This window comes from Stenella coeruleoalba, assembly GCF_951394435.1.
Source record: "Stenella coeruleoalba genome assembly, chromosome: 15".
Lineage (NCBI taxonomy): Eukaryota > Metazoa > Chordata > Mammalia > Artiodactyla > Delphinidae > Stenella > Stenella coeruleoalba.
The window spans coordinates 79,448,681-79,463,133 of NC_137161.1; the positions used below are offsets into that span (position 1 = coordinate 79,448,681).

At 48.3% G+C, this 14,453-nt stretch overlaps 1 protein-coding gene across 3 annotated transcripts in view; it reads left to right on the forward strand.

Annotated features, from left to right (window-relative positions):
• POR (cytochrome p450 oxidoreductase) overlaps positions 1-14,453 on the forward strand; it is a 76,600-nt gene that overhangs the window by 12,682 nt on the left and 49,465 nt on the right. Inside the window, exon 1 of one of the 3 annotated variants that reach the window (XM_079946350.1) lies at positions 5,493-5,572. The exons of the other annotated variants lie outside the window; for them this stretch is intronic. The gene's annotated coding sequence lies outside the window, so the exon portion shown is untranslated. Of the gene's footprint in view, positions 1-5,492; positions 5,573-14,453 lie in introns of those variants that run through there. 3 annotated transcript variants of the gene reach the window in all.

A 14,453-nucleotide genomic window follows, 5' to 3' on the forward strand; every position in this document is an offset into this window, starting at 1 on the left:
GTGTTTTGAAGCAGATCTTGGAGACTGTGCACCTGAGAAGGAGGAAGCCGGAGTCAGAGGAAGCAGGGAAGAGTCAGGCTGACTGGGACAGGGGCCCTGAGAGGCTGAACCCTCCAAGGCAGCACTGCCCTGGGTGGGGCTGGGGGGAGCCTCCACCAGCATGAGAAATGGTACCACTCCGAAGCAAGAGTGGCACAAAGCCCCCCTCCTAGGCTGGGTGAGTCCTCCTGGGGGAAAGGACGGCTCCCAGGGTTGGGGTGAAGTGGGAAGGGTTTGGATGTGCTTGACACGCTGACCGGTGGGTACCAGGCCCCAGTCACAGTTTAAACACTTACTAGTTGTGGGATCTTGGGGAGCTTGGGACACATCTCCTCACTTCTCTGAGCCTCTGTTTACTCATCTGTCAAATGGGAATCATAGAATACACTTTTGAGAGAAGATTTGCAGTAACACCTGTAGACTGCTTAGTACAGCGCTCGGGATCTAGTTGGTGCTCAGTAAATGGTAATTAGCTCCTCCCTTCTGTCCCATAGCAAGTGGGAGCCCATTGCAAGTGCTCAGTGAACGTTTGGTTCTATAGAGCAAGGAGAGGCTTCAAGGGATCATGGCAATCAAGAGGTACGGATACAGGGTACAGTCCTTAGCTTTGTGGGATGTTATATGTGTAAAAGCTTCTGCTGTGGAGAGGAGCTTTGCTTTAGGGGTCAGTTTCTGGCCCCCCAGCCCCTGAGCTTTCTGTCTGTTGTAGGTGCTCTGAGCTTTCAGGCTGTTCACATTCAGAAGAACCTTGTGGGAAGAGGGTGCGGGATGGCAGAGAAAGGCCCTATCCTGATGGCCCCCATCCCTCCCTTAGAAGACTACATCTTCCTGATGAGCCCTTAATGCAGTGGTACCCGCACCTTCACCTGGACAAACCTTCTTCCATTCTGTTCAGTGGAAGGACACAGCCCTTCCAAAAGCAACAAAGCAGTGGCCTGGACAAGTCACAAAGTCCTTGTTCTGCCCAGACCACAGTCCATTTCCCTTCTCTCCCTCTCATTCCAGCCCTGGCTCTGGCATCCCTGCCCCTTGGACCCTCATTCTCGTTCACCCAAGCCCAAGCCCCTCGACTCCAGGCTGCCTTTCCTGAATGCTCTGTGGCTCATCCCGCAAATGCCTCCATGCTGCCTGCATCTGGCAGAACCTGGGGCTTGGGAGGCAGAGAGAGAAGAGGCTTCTGAGACAGACCTGCCCCGGAGACACTTAAGACTGACGAGACATGATTTAAAGTAGGAAATACTCTGGGCCTTGGAGAGCTGGACAGTAGCGAGGGAGCCATCACTTCTGGAGGGATCAGGGCATCTTCCAGAGGTGGAAGCATTGGTAGGAGATGGACATATAAACATGGAAGAGAACAATATTCCTAGTGGCTCAGAGGAATAAAAATGCACAGCGTGTACAAAACTGGATTCATCCAGTCTTGCTACAGTGTAGAATTTGTGGAAGAAGGTTATAAAGATCGAGCTGGAAAGATACATGGGGGCCAGATTTTGAACGCTCTTCCTGCATTCCAGACTAAGGCAATCCACTCATTCCACAAACTGCTGTGCCCCTTTATGAGACCCAAAACACAGATAGGAATCAGCCTCGTCCTTTATAGTAACCAGTGTGGATGGGGGTGGGGTGCGCCTGAGAACCTTGGAGGGAGTCTCAGGAAAAAAGCTTGATACACCAGATCCCTGGAGAGATTGAGGATCTGTTTCTTTTAAATTGTGCCGGGGGGAAAAAAATGAACTTTCAGAAAGAGGACACACAGCACGAGCCCTGTAATCATAGGGGTGGTTGGTTTGGCCGTGCATCCCCTGTACAATGTGACAACAGTCGGTGCTGCTTGACAGCTGGACTTCTAGGCTCATGGGACAAAGCAAAGAACATATGTACAATGCAAATGTCGTCAAGCTCAATAATGAAAATATGGAAGTTCAGACAGCTAAGTGGGGAGACAGAGGCTGGGGTACAGAGCAAAGGGAAGGGCAAGGATGCTGAGAGCTTCATGGTATGGCGTGAAAAGATACTGCTTGCAGTGGATGGCTCAAGAAATAAAGGTCCAAGGCTATTATTTCAATTATAAAAATGACTAACAGAGGAAGTAAAATAGGTATATAAATAATTATGTTGACATGTGGGCAGGGGAGGCGGGCTGTGGTTTTAATAACCTAACTCATCATTAGCAGGACTCTAGAGGTAACTCTACAGGTAAAATTTCGGACAACAGGCAGCCACACAAACATTTCTTTACCAGCATGGAAATAAGGACCAGAAGCAAGTGCGAAACGAGGTAAGAAGTGATTCTTTCCCGGCAGTGAAGACGAGGCGTAACAGAGGGGAGTTGGCAGGAAACTGTTGTCTGTAACCCCACACGTGCTGAATTTTGATTTAAGAAAAATGAAGTGGATGGTCACTGTTCTTTACCTATTGGGAGCCAGTAAAAGGCTGGTTCTTTGGCCAGCGACAAGGTTGTTTGAGTATTTTTAAAAGTATTTACGTATTTGACTTAGAATAAATAAAACATTCATAAGGCACAAAATGTGAAAGATACAAAGGGTGTACAGTGACGCTTCCTTTGCCCTTGGTCCCAGTTCTCCCAGTCCTCTAGAGACGACCAATGCTATCTCTTTTTTTCTTTCCACAGAGGTCACACACATACAACCAAATATATATACACAGTACGTACATTGTTTCCACCACTTTCCCCCACTGCAATACTTTTAAAAACACCAACAGTAGCATTCTCTGCCTTGTATTGGCCATCGCCTTGTACTTTTAGTTCATCAATTTATCTGAGAGATTGTTCTGTATCAGCAATGAGCTTCCTTATTTGTCTTCTTTATAGCTAGATGATATTCATGTTTGGATGGGGAAACAATGAATGACAGTGTCTTTTTCCACACAGCTCCACCGACCCTGTGTCATCAGATTTTGTCATCATTGTAGGTGAAAACCAGTATCTTGGTCAACTTTTTTTTTTTTTTTTTTTTTTTTTGCGGTACGCGGGCCTCTCACTGTTGTGGCCTCTCCCGTTGCGGAGCACAGCCTCCGGACGCACAGGCTCAGCGGCCATGGCTCACGGGCCCAGGCGCTCCGTGGCATGTGGGATCTTCCCGGACCGGGGCACGAACCCGCGTCCCCTGCATCGGCAGGCGGACTCTCAACCACTGCGCCACCAGGGAAGCCCTTGGTCAACTTTTAATTTGCATTTTTTCTACGTGTGGGGTTGAATAACTTTTCATATGGTTAAGAGCCATTTGTATTTTTTCTTCTGTGAACTGATGATTCCTATCTTTTGCCCCTTTATATTAATGTCTTTTTCTTATTAATTAGTAGAGGCTGTTTATTAGGCAAATATTTCCTCCTGGGTTTGTCCTTTGCCTTTGGACTTTGCCTGTAGATCTTTGTCACACATCAAGTTTTTTTTTTTTTTACACATCAAGTTTTGATTTTTAATCAGTTTACCTTTTTAAAAAAATTTTGGCCGCTTTGGGTCTTCGTTGCTGTGCACAAGCTTTCTCTAGTTGTGGCGAGCGGGGGCTATCCTTTGTTGCAGTGTGCAGGCTTCTCATCGCGGTGGCTTCTCTTGTTGTGGTGCACAGGCTTCTAGGCACGTGGGCTTCAGTAGTTGCGGCACGCAGGCTCAGTAGTTGTGGCACACGGGCTTAGTTGCTCTGTGGCATGTGGGATCTTCCCGGACCAGGGATCGAACCCTTGTCCCCTGCATTGGCAGGCAGATTCTTAACCACTGCGCCACCAGGGAAGTCCCAAGTTTTGATTTTTATGTAGTGGTTTTCTCAGTCATTTATGGCTTCTGGGGTTTGTAGTAGTTTTCTGTCATTTATGGCTTCTAACTCAGAAAGTCCTCTTGGAGATTAACACAATTCTCCCATGGTTTCTTGTAGGACTTTTCCTTTTTCTTCTCTTTTTAAAAATTGTTTACATCTTTTATCTATCAGGAGTTTATATTAATGTAAGGTGTGAGATGTGTCTCCAACTTACATTTTTTTTCCCCAGCTGGCTAGTGAGAGTATATTTTGAGGAGGAAAGCTTAAGGGACAGGAAGGTAGGGCACTGAGCAGAGCAGTATAAGAGGAAGTTTCCCTGGTATAGGTATAGAAGAAACTGGAGGTGGCATTCGAGTCAGGAACTGCTGAGATCAGCCAGGTGAAAGGTGAACCCAGGTGGGCCTAAACTAGGGTAGGGAGAGCAAGAAAGATGAGAAAGGGGGAGGGTGGTCCTGGAGACAGAATCCCTAGTACTCAGCTACTGGTTTAATGGTAAAAAGTAAAAGAAGATGCCTGTCTCCTGCCTCAGAGATGCTATTAGCAGAGAGAGAGAATTCAGTGGTATGTGTTCTGGCTTCACAGAAGCAGGGTGCAAGGATTCAGAGGCAAAGTTTGAAGCCTCTCTGGGACACGCAGGGAAGATTGTTCAGCAAGGTGGTGAAAAGGTGACAGGGAGTATCAGAGATCTGGGGGATGAATTTCCCTACTGCTCTCTTGAGGGCCTAGCATAGGAGTTACACATCCAGTCCCTTAGTTAGACAGGGGTACGCCCCACCCTGAGGGCTACTGCATTCATCCAACCTGTTGGAGGGACTGATTCAATGGGGTGAATCAGACATGTTCCTGACAGACTGGAACGATGGAACCCTAAAACTGGGGCCATGGGAATAATCCTCTCCTTATATAGGCCTTTAGTATTTTCAAAGTAATTGGTTGTCGTTGGTGGGTCCCATTTTTAAAGATGGAGAACGGGTTCTGAACGAAGTGAGTTGCCCACTGTTCCAAAAGGAATTCGCAGCAGAGCCTGTAATAACAACAACAACAACAACAACAACTTACATTTCTAGAGCACTTACTATCGCACTGAGCTAAATTATTTATGAACATGAGTTATATCATCTAATCCTGATAATCCTGTAATATAGGAACCACGGCAGGAGGAAAAGGTGGGCTTCTTACCCCCGACCAAGACAGCCTATCTTTCCAAACCTGAAGTGCCTTCTGCCCCCTCCTGCCTCTTCGGTCCAGTCCTTGTCCCCTGCCTGCTCACTTCCTGCCCCCCCGACCCAAGCAGGCCAGCATTCCAGTCCCAGGCTGGAGGGACCCCGACACTCTGTTCATGCAGGTTCGCCATTTTCAGGCAAGGGCACTGAGGATCGTGGAGGAAAAAGAGTCGCGAACACACGCGAGCGGCGGCCGGCAGCAGGAGGCCAGAAGGCGCGGCTCACGGCTACTGCCCCCACGGAACTGTCAAAGGCGTGAGGGGACTCCCGCCCCCTCCGGGACTAAGCGCTGAGCTCCGGGGTCCCTCTGCTGAGCTGGGACGCTAAGGGGGCGTGGCCTTCAGGGCCGTACCAAGAGCGCGGATTCGCAGGGGGGAAGCCTGGCCCCAGAAACAAGCGCACGGCCGGGTTAGGCGGAGCGGCGCCGCCGTCGGCCACGCTCCCACCCCCGCAGCCGGCGTGGGCGGTGGTAGCGCCTCAGTGGTGTGGGCCTGCGTCCTGCTCAGGTGTCCGTACTGCAGCCGGCCGACCGTGGTGAGTACGTGCGTTCCCTGGTGCTGGGTTGGCGGGGTCCGGTCGCCAGGACTCTGGGTGCCCGGGCTCCGGGGCCCGACGCCTTCTGGCCGCCTCGGCCGCCCTGGCCCTCGGTATGGGGGCGGGCTCTTGGGCCGGGTCACTGCCCAATTCGCCAGACGCGGAAAGCGCGGCTCCCATTTCGGCCCTTCTTAGGGTGGCCCTTCCCCTCGAGCTGACCTCTCGCGGAGGCTTGAGGGTCGTCGTTTCCACGGCCGAAGGCGCCCTGCCGGCCCTTCGGCGGAGGATCGGGTCTCGGCGTGAGAGGGCTCCAGACCCCACGCCGCCACCCTTGGGCTAAGCCACTTTTCCTCTCCGAGCCTCAGGTTCCCCGTCTGTACAGTGGGCCTCAGGAGGCGGCCACTTATTGGGTTCACTCACGTAGGACGCGCTCGATGAGTGTGGGTGGGACCCGAATCTGATCTCGCAGCATCAGGTGGGCTCAGTCGAGCCCGCCAGCCCGGCCTCTCCTGGGAAACGTTCTGCGTGTCGGCGGCATCCCTGGGGGATAGTGCTCCTCGCGGGCAGGTGCCTTGGCAGGTGCTTTGCCGGGCTCTGCTGGGCAACCGTGACACCCTTAGCTCGTGGGAGCAATTGGGAAGGAGGTGGAGGTCTTCTGGGCGGCGGGGGCACTTGACCTCGACTTTTTGCTTTTCATTTCTCGATGAGAGTCACCATTGCGTGAGCCGGTGACCAGTACTGAGAAGTTTGGGGCCATTTCAAAGAACGTGGCTGCCTCCTCTCGTAGACCGACAAAATACAGTCTTCCTTCTGAGCTTGGCCGAAGTAGGGAATAGTGCTAAGACCAAGGGAGACAGGTCTGGAATGGGTAGTCCTCGGTTGGCATCTTGGCAGGACACAACTTCTTGGAGCCTCTGTTTCCTACTCAGTAGCCCAGATGGTGATAACAGCCCACCCTGTAGGCCCCCACAGGGTTGAGGTTCAGAGGTTCAGAAGAGAGGGTCTCGGAGGATGTCATTGAGAACTGTGACATTCCATGTAAGCTGAGCAGTTAACTAACCCTCTGGGATCCAGTGTCCTCACTGTGCAGTGCTGTAATTCACAGGCCTGTCTGGGGAGAAAGCATTGATTCATCAACCACTGACAAGTTCTGTCTACACAAGTCCCCTTTGAGTGGTTGTGAGCTTGGCTTGATCAGGAAAAAAGTCCAAACGTCCCGGTTAGTAAAGCAGTGCACCCAGAAGAAACCACTTTCTTTTCTTTGTGTCCCTCTACGGAGTTCTCATTTTCCTTTCGAGAGAATGGTCAGTTCTGGAGCTTCTCATGATTTTCATACCACCTAGTTTAATCAAGTCTAAAAACGTGGTCTGCATTTCAGAGAACAGAATATTGGCTTCCAGTTGGGTTGTAGTGTTGAAAACTTCAGAGTGATCGTAACTCTCCCAAATCCTTCGTGTCTAGCACTTGAAAACGTTACAGGTAGGTTTGAGGTGAAAGGAATGTACTTCAGCACCTGGAAGTAGCAACCTTGACTGCAGTCAGCATGAGTAAGGCAGGTGAAACTCCTGAGTGGTATGAGTTTGTAAACAATTCATGAGATGTATGAGGTGCTTGTTGCCAGACAAGCCTTACATTTTAGGACATGCCGGTGAGTCTGAATTGATCCTTCCTTAACCCTTTGAACATTAGGATCCGAGTTCAATAAAGTTCACTTAGGAGATAGACTATTTGAAATCAGAACTGCTTGGCAAATCCAGAACATTTACTTGTTAAACTCATGGAACATTTCAAGTTCATAAAAATGTAGCTCTTAAGCAACTTTTCTTTTTCCCCCCCAATAGAGGCTTCTGTAATTGTGGGACTTTTCATGGTTCCAGAGGGCCCAGCTGCCCTGGCAACATCTGCTTCCTCATGCTTTAGGAAGGAGGAGAGCCCTGGATGGGGTGGAGGGTGTGGTGTCAGGGGACCTGAGTCCCAGCTCAGGCACTAGCACTGTGTGCCTTTCACCAAGGCACCCCAGGCCCAGGGACCTCAGGTTAGTGCTGTGGGATTTAACTTACATGTCAGATTCATTTAAAAATTAAAATGAGAAAAAAGTGAAATGGAGAAATGACTTTTTATAAAAATAGATTTTATTCTGTTTACAAAATTACTAAGTGCTCATTATTTTAAAAAATACTCTTATATCAGAAGGAGAAAAACAGATACCGTATGCTAACACATATGGAATCTAAAAAAAAAAAATGGTTCTGAAGAACCTAGGGGCAGGACAGGAATAAAGACACAGACGTAGAGAATGGACTTGAGGACACGGGGAGGGGGAAGGGTGAGCTGGGATGAAGTGAGAGCGTGGCATGGATTTATATATGCTACCAAATGTCAAACAGATAGCTAGTGGGAAGCAGCTGCGTGGCACAGGGAGACCAGCTCGGTGCTTTGTGACCACCTAGAGAGCTGGGATAAGGAGGGTGGGAGGGAGACACAAGAGGGAGGGGATATGGGGATACATGTATACGTATAGCTGATTCACTTCGTTATACAGCAGAAACTAACACAACATTGTAAAGCAATTATACTTCAATAGAGATGTTAAAAAAAAAAACTCTTATAGAAATACTCAATATAATAGTGAACATTCCTCATAGCCTTACACTGAGACAAAAAAATCACTGCTAGTGGTGTAGTATATATTCTCCAGATATTTTTCTTCACATATAAAAACATTTATTACCTAGATTTTTTTTTTTTACTTAAAATAGCAGGAATTTTTTACTATTTAAATTTAAAACACAGAATTAAGATGAAACTAGTCATGTTGTTCTGAGTCTTGCTTTTTATAACTTAACATGATGTCTTTCTATAGCACTATGTAAAGATCTACCTCATTCCTTTTTTAAAACCTCATTCTTTTTAAAAATGACAATACCCCAGTATCCAATATTATTGAAAAAAAATTGTGTTGTTTGCAGCCTTTTACTGTTTTGAATTCTGCTGCAATGATTAGCCTTGTTCTTTATCTTTCAGCGATTAGACAAATATTTTTGCATAATGAATTCTTAGAAGTGGAAGAACTGGAACATTTTTGAGCTTTTAAATGTATTCATTTAACAGATGTTGATTACCTGTGATATATCAGGCACTATTTGAGGTGTTAGGCCTATAGCAGTGAACATAACACACAAGTCCTCCATGGCTCTGACACATGGTTTGTCAAATGATGATATAGTTTTAGATTTAACTTTTTACTATATGTCAGATTCATTTGAAAATTGAAATGGAGAAATGACTGTTTTTTATAAAAATGTATTTTTTCTGTTTACAAAATTATTAAAGGCTCATTATAAAAAGTCTCTTACAGAAATGTGCAATATAGACAGCGAATGTCCTTCATAGCCTTACACTGAGACAGTTTCCAGATGGAGAAAAATAGTACAGAGGAGTATGTGTGTTTGTAAAAATGGGGTGACTTTAAATGTCAATAGATATTGCCAAACTTCCCTCCAAAAATGATAATCTTGTTATGTTCCCACCAGCAGAGACTCATCATTTTTTTTTAATTAATTAATTTTATTTTATTTTTGGCTGTGTTGGGTCTTCGTTGCTGCACGCAGGCTTTCTCTAGTTGCGGCAAGTGGGGGCTACTCTTTGTTGCGGTGCATGGGCTTCTCGTTGCGGTGGCTTCTCTTGTTGCAGAGCACTAGCTCTAGGTGCGCGGGCTTCAGTAGTTGTGGCTCGCGGGCTTAGTTGCTCCACAGCATGTGGGATCTTCCCAGACCAGGCCTTGAACCCGTGTCCCTTGCATCGACAGGTGGGTTCTTAACCACTGCACCACCAGGGAAGCCCAAGACTCATCATTTTTTAAGTCATAATTCTAGGGCCAGTTGCTAACTGCTAAGGGCAGAGATGCTTTTTGTTTTTTGGCCGCACCATGAGTGCCATGTGACCTTAGTTCCTGGACCAGGGAATCGAACCCTCACCCCCTGCAGTGGAAGCACAGAGTCTTAACTACTGGACCGCAAGGGAAGCCCAGAGATGCTTTTATTTCAGGAAAATTTATGTGAGACTCTGAGCTAAGTTTGTATTAGGTATATATATATATATGGCACAGAACAGTGTATTCTTTTCTTAGGTTTTCGGACTTTCTTACTTCTCTCTGGATGAATTCATCATTTAGGAATCTTACTCTGCCTAAATCTGTGTCATACCATTTTAGAACTCTACATCCTAAAAGTGTTTTTCCTTCCCCAACCCCCTCCCCAAGTGAGGTGTTTACATTGGTTGTGCGCCTGCTGGGATGTGTGTGTGTGAAGGTGGCGGAGGAGGCCCATGGCGCAAACCATGGCTCTTTGTGGACTGGTGGCTCCTGTTGGTTGGGTCCACTGGAGCCAAATTCATCAGCCTGTGTTATGCCTGTTGCTCGTTGGCATGGCAACACGCTCGGGGATGTTGTGAGCAAAGCAGCTGGGGGACCTGGTCCTTCTTCTGGGTGGCTTAAGGAGAAAGCTGCTGACATAGGGGCTTACTTGTTTTACTTACAAAGAGGTGATGTGGTGGGGGAACATCTAAGAATTATCCTTTAATTGGAGTGCTGGAGGGTGAGGCATTCTGGTCTGTACGCAGCTGAGAGAATTGTACACGTGCTTCCCTGAAATTAATGTTTCAAAGCTAAACTAGAATAAAATGATGAGCCAGACTGTGGTGCCATCAGCCGTAGACTGTTTCTCAGAGAACTGGATTCTTTGGGAGTGACCTGTAGTAGGAAAATAGGACGGAAAAAGCTGAGTTTTGTCCCCTGGTTGTAATCACGGAGAAGATGGACTCTGTGAGGATACTCTGATGTGGGGTTGTGTAATCTGCTTCTAGGTGAACATCAAGAATGATGTTTAGTCATTTTTTTAAAAAATCTCCCCCAGTTTTTTGTCTTCAGTGCCTTTTCCTGTGGCCCTGTGAACCCCATTCCTTTTGCCAGAGCAGCCTTTCATATCACTTCTTCCTTTGACGCTTAGGTAAGAGCACTGTGACCGAGATAACTTTGATCCTCACGGCACACACCGTCACTGCGCCGGGTAGGCTGGGTCTGTACAAAGGTTGGAGGACTGGGTAGGAACACACGAACTCATGCTCAACTTCCCTGAACCCGATGTGCTGACTCTGTATCTACAGGTCACTTGGGGTCTGTTTTCAACACTGAAAACAGGGCTTGCAGTTCTTGAAAACACAGGAAAATGGATCAGCCAGTTGTGCCCGGCTTCTTTCAGAAGTGGGGTTTCGGGTGGGACTGTGGTCTTTTGAAGAAGGGCGTTTGTTGGTTTCAGAACCTTTGCGGTTAAGAAACCACATGGCATTACCTGGACATGTTGGACACCGTCCCTTATGTAATGTGATTTGCAAACTCTAAAAGGTCATTGAGCAAGACCGTCCGGCCTATCTGAAACCCCCACCAGCAAGGTCTCTGCCCCTGCTAGTGACCTTGCCGTCCCCTGGTCCCCGAAGCTCTAAGGACAAAAGACATTTTCCACTTTCCCCTTGTCTTCACGCTGGGGTGCCTCCACCACACAGTCCCAACAGTGTTTAGTCTTTGAATCTCCTTCCACTGCTGTGGTCTTATTGTGGCCCCTGTCATTTTCTGCTGTGCCAGCTCTCGAATTGGCCTCCCTGAGTCCAAAATTCTCCCTCCCTGCCCCACCCCATCACTTCTTGTGATCTGTCCATGGTACCATTGCTCATGAAGCCCAACTCTTATCAACCCTCCTTTGCTGAAGAATTTACAGTCGGGCTTCCCCGATGGTGCAGTGGTTGAGAGTCCGCCTACCGCTGCAGGGGACGCAGGTTCGTGCCTCAGTCCGGGAAGGTCCCACATGCCGCGGCGCGTCTGGGCCTGTGAGCCATGGCCACTGAGCCTGCGCGTCCGGAGCCTGTGCTCCGCAGTGGGAGAGGCCACAGCAGTGAGAGGCCCGCGTACCACAAAAAAAAAAAAAAAAAAAAAAGAATTTACAGTCACTCTTACTGTTTTCTGTTTATTTTTCCTTCTTCTCCGTCTGCTTCCACCCAGAATATGGAAGTGGCTTATAATAAAATGAGTCTTATTCTCCCCATCTCTAATGGCAATATGGGGGTTGGAGAGGAATGTGGATTCGTTGAGAACAGAGAAGTCCCTTCATTTCTGCGAGTGTAGGCCAGCACATAGAATAGTGCCGGGCAGGAAGCAGGCCCTCAGAAACACTAGCTGGGTGAGCGGCGCGTGGGTGCTTATGGCTTCTGCTCCCAGGTGTGCTGCCCAGCTTTCTCCTGCATATTGACTGAGGTGCCAATATCGGGTCTGATCTATGTTTTTAAAGATTATTCTAAGATACAATATGAACTTTTTGTAGGATTTTAGTTTCCATCTAGGTGTGAAATTTTAAATGTTTCAAGTTCCTCCTGCCACTGATAGTTTATTCAATAATTATTTTTTAATTGAAGGAGAGAAAGAACTTGTGTACTGCCCTTCCATCATAGTATACTATGTCTTTCTGGATATTTCTAGATCAGGTACCTGGATGCCAAAAGCATGAATAAATTTGTTTATTTAAAAAATTCTAATGAAATGAATAAAAGGGATCTAATCTGACCTTTGAGTGTCTGTTGTATGTCAGGTGTTTCATATCTCATGTGGTGATCATATAACAATGTGAGAGGATGGTCAGCAAGGAGACCGAGGCAGAGTAAGCGACGTGCCCAGGGTCCCGTGGTGTGGAGGTGGCACATCTGGGGTTTGAACCAAGGTCTGTCTACCTACAAGGCCCATGTTCTTTTCATGGCTCAACTGGGTTTTATTTTAGGTTGGTTGAATTTCAAGGCCCACACCCTCCTCAGCAAAACCAAGAACCTAGTAATTGAGAGAAGGCCCCAGGAGGCAGGTAGTTTTACCAAAAGACAGTCAAGGGAAGTCATTGTGATGGAGCACAGAATTCATCTCAGAGCCTCGTGGAAGGCAAGGAAAGAAGGACAGGATTCACAGCAAACGTGATGGAAAAAAGGAAGCACTTTTCCTTGGGGCTTCGTATAACGGTCACTGAGTAAGGCACCGGGCAGCAGCCTCCGTACTCAGCAGGCGTTTGAAGAGCCCCTCGTGTGTACCAGGCCCCCTGTGAGGTGCTGGGACTGCACTGTGTGTGGACAAGGTCGACAGGATTAGATAGGTGGCTTAGGCCAGGGTGGAGGGAATGTTCTAAAGAACAGAGGAGTGTGACCACAGGTCACCCTTTCTGGAACCCACTGCGGTAAAGGCAGCGAACTTCAGACTCCCTTATGATAGTGTCAGGGCAGCTCTTTGGAGATGGGAGCCAGAGAATAGACCCAGAGTGGTCTATTTTATCAGGCAGGGGTAGAGCAGGGGAGTCTGGGAGAGCGAGCGCGGAGAGACCCTTTGCCAGAGGTGGAAGGCAGGCAGTCCACAGTGGAGGCCCCGAGGCTCTCAGCGCATCCTCCACGCTGTGTCCAGCTATTTTGCCGTGAAAGTTGGAAAGCCTGGCTTGGCTTCTTGCCCCTGATCGGGTGACTGTAGGCAGAGCCGGGAGTTCTCAGAAGGCAGCACTGGTTATGGTTCAGTGCTCCCAGCCAGCATTCTATACCACCGAGTGGGGAGCAAGAGAGATCCTGGAGCTTTGTGGATTCAGTCATGCAGCAGGTACATGGTGAGCACTGTGTCACGCCAGGCCTCCTGAGCACGAGGGCTACTGAAATGCAGGGCAGCCCCAGCCAGACACCAGCCCAGCAATGCTGTCACCTGATGGTATAGTCAGGATCTTAAACTGCCAGATGAATCCCAGGCCAGGCAGTGAGGCGGCTTCTGTCTACAGCTTGGCCTTGTTCTAAAAAGGTGGTGAAGGGCATGCAAATGGATGATTGAGTGGCTCTGACGCCAGTGGGTCTGGGTTTGAATCCTGCTTCTAACGCCTATCAGCTCCCTGACTTTGGACAAGGCACTCTAATCTCTGTGCTAATTACAGCTCCTGTGCCTCAGAGCGTTGCTGTAAGGAGAACATTAAGTAGTAGAAAGTCATAGTGTGAATGCTTCATACCTGGTAACCGGCTGTTACAATTAGTATTTATTTAGAAAAAAGTAGATACGATGGCAGGTGGGGACCTAGGGATAAGATGGCATATGGCTGCTCAAGGCTGTTTGGATTTGTCCCGAGTTTCCTGATGTCCAGAGCAAAGAGGGGGTGGGGCACATCAGGGGTGGGAGTGGCTGCTGATGGGTACAGAGATTTCCTTTGGGGGGCGGGGGTGATGAAAATGTCCTGGGGTTAGCTAATTGTGCTGCTTGTGCAATGGGTGAACATAGTGAAAACCACTGAATCGTGCACTTTAAAATGGTGAATTTGGGGTGGGGGGGGCATGAATTATATCTCGATTTTTTTTTAATATTTATTTTTTTTGGCTGCATTGGGTCTTCATTGCTGCGCACGGGCTTTCTCTAGTTGCGGCGAGCAGGGGCTACTCTTCGTTGCAGTGCACAGGCTTCTCATTTGGGTGGCTTCTCTTGTTGCGGAGCACGGGCTCTAGACGTGCAGGCTTCAGTAGTTGTGGCACGCTGGCTCAGTAGTTGTGGCTCGTGGGCTCTAGAGCGCAGGCTCAGTAGTTGTGGCACACGGGCTCTGTTGCTCTGTGGCACGTGGGATCTTCCCGGACCAGGGCTCGAACCTGTGTCCCCTGCCTTGGCAGGCGGATTCTTAACCACTGCACCCCCAGGGAATTCCCAATATATCTCGATTTTTTAAAATCAGGTTTATCGGTCTCAAGTCCTTGAGCAGCTAGACTCTCACTAGTTCTGCTACTGAGTCCCCATCACCTCGAGCAAGTTGTGCACACCTGCGGCAGACACATTCACTGCTCA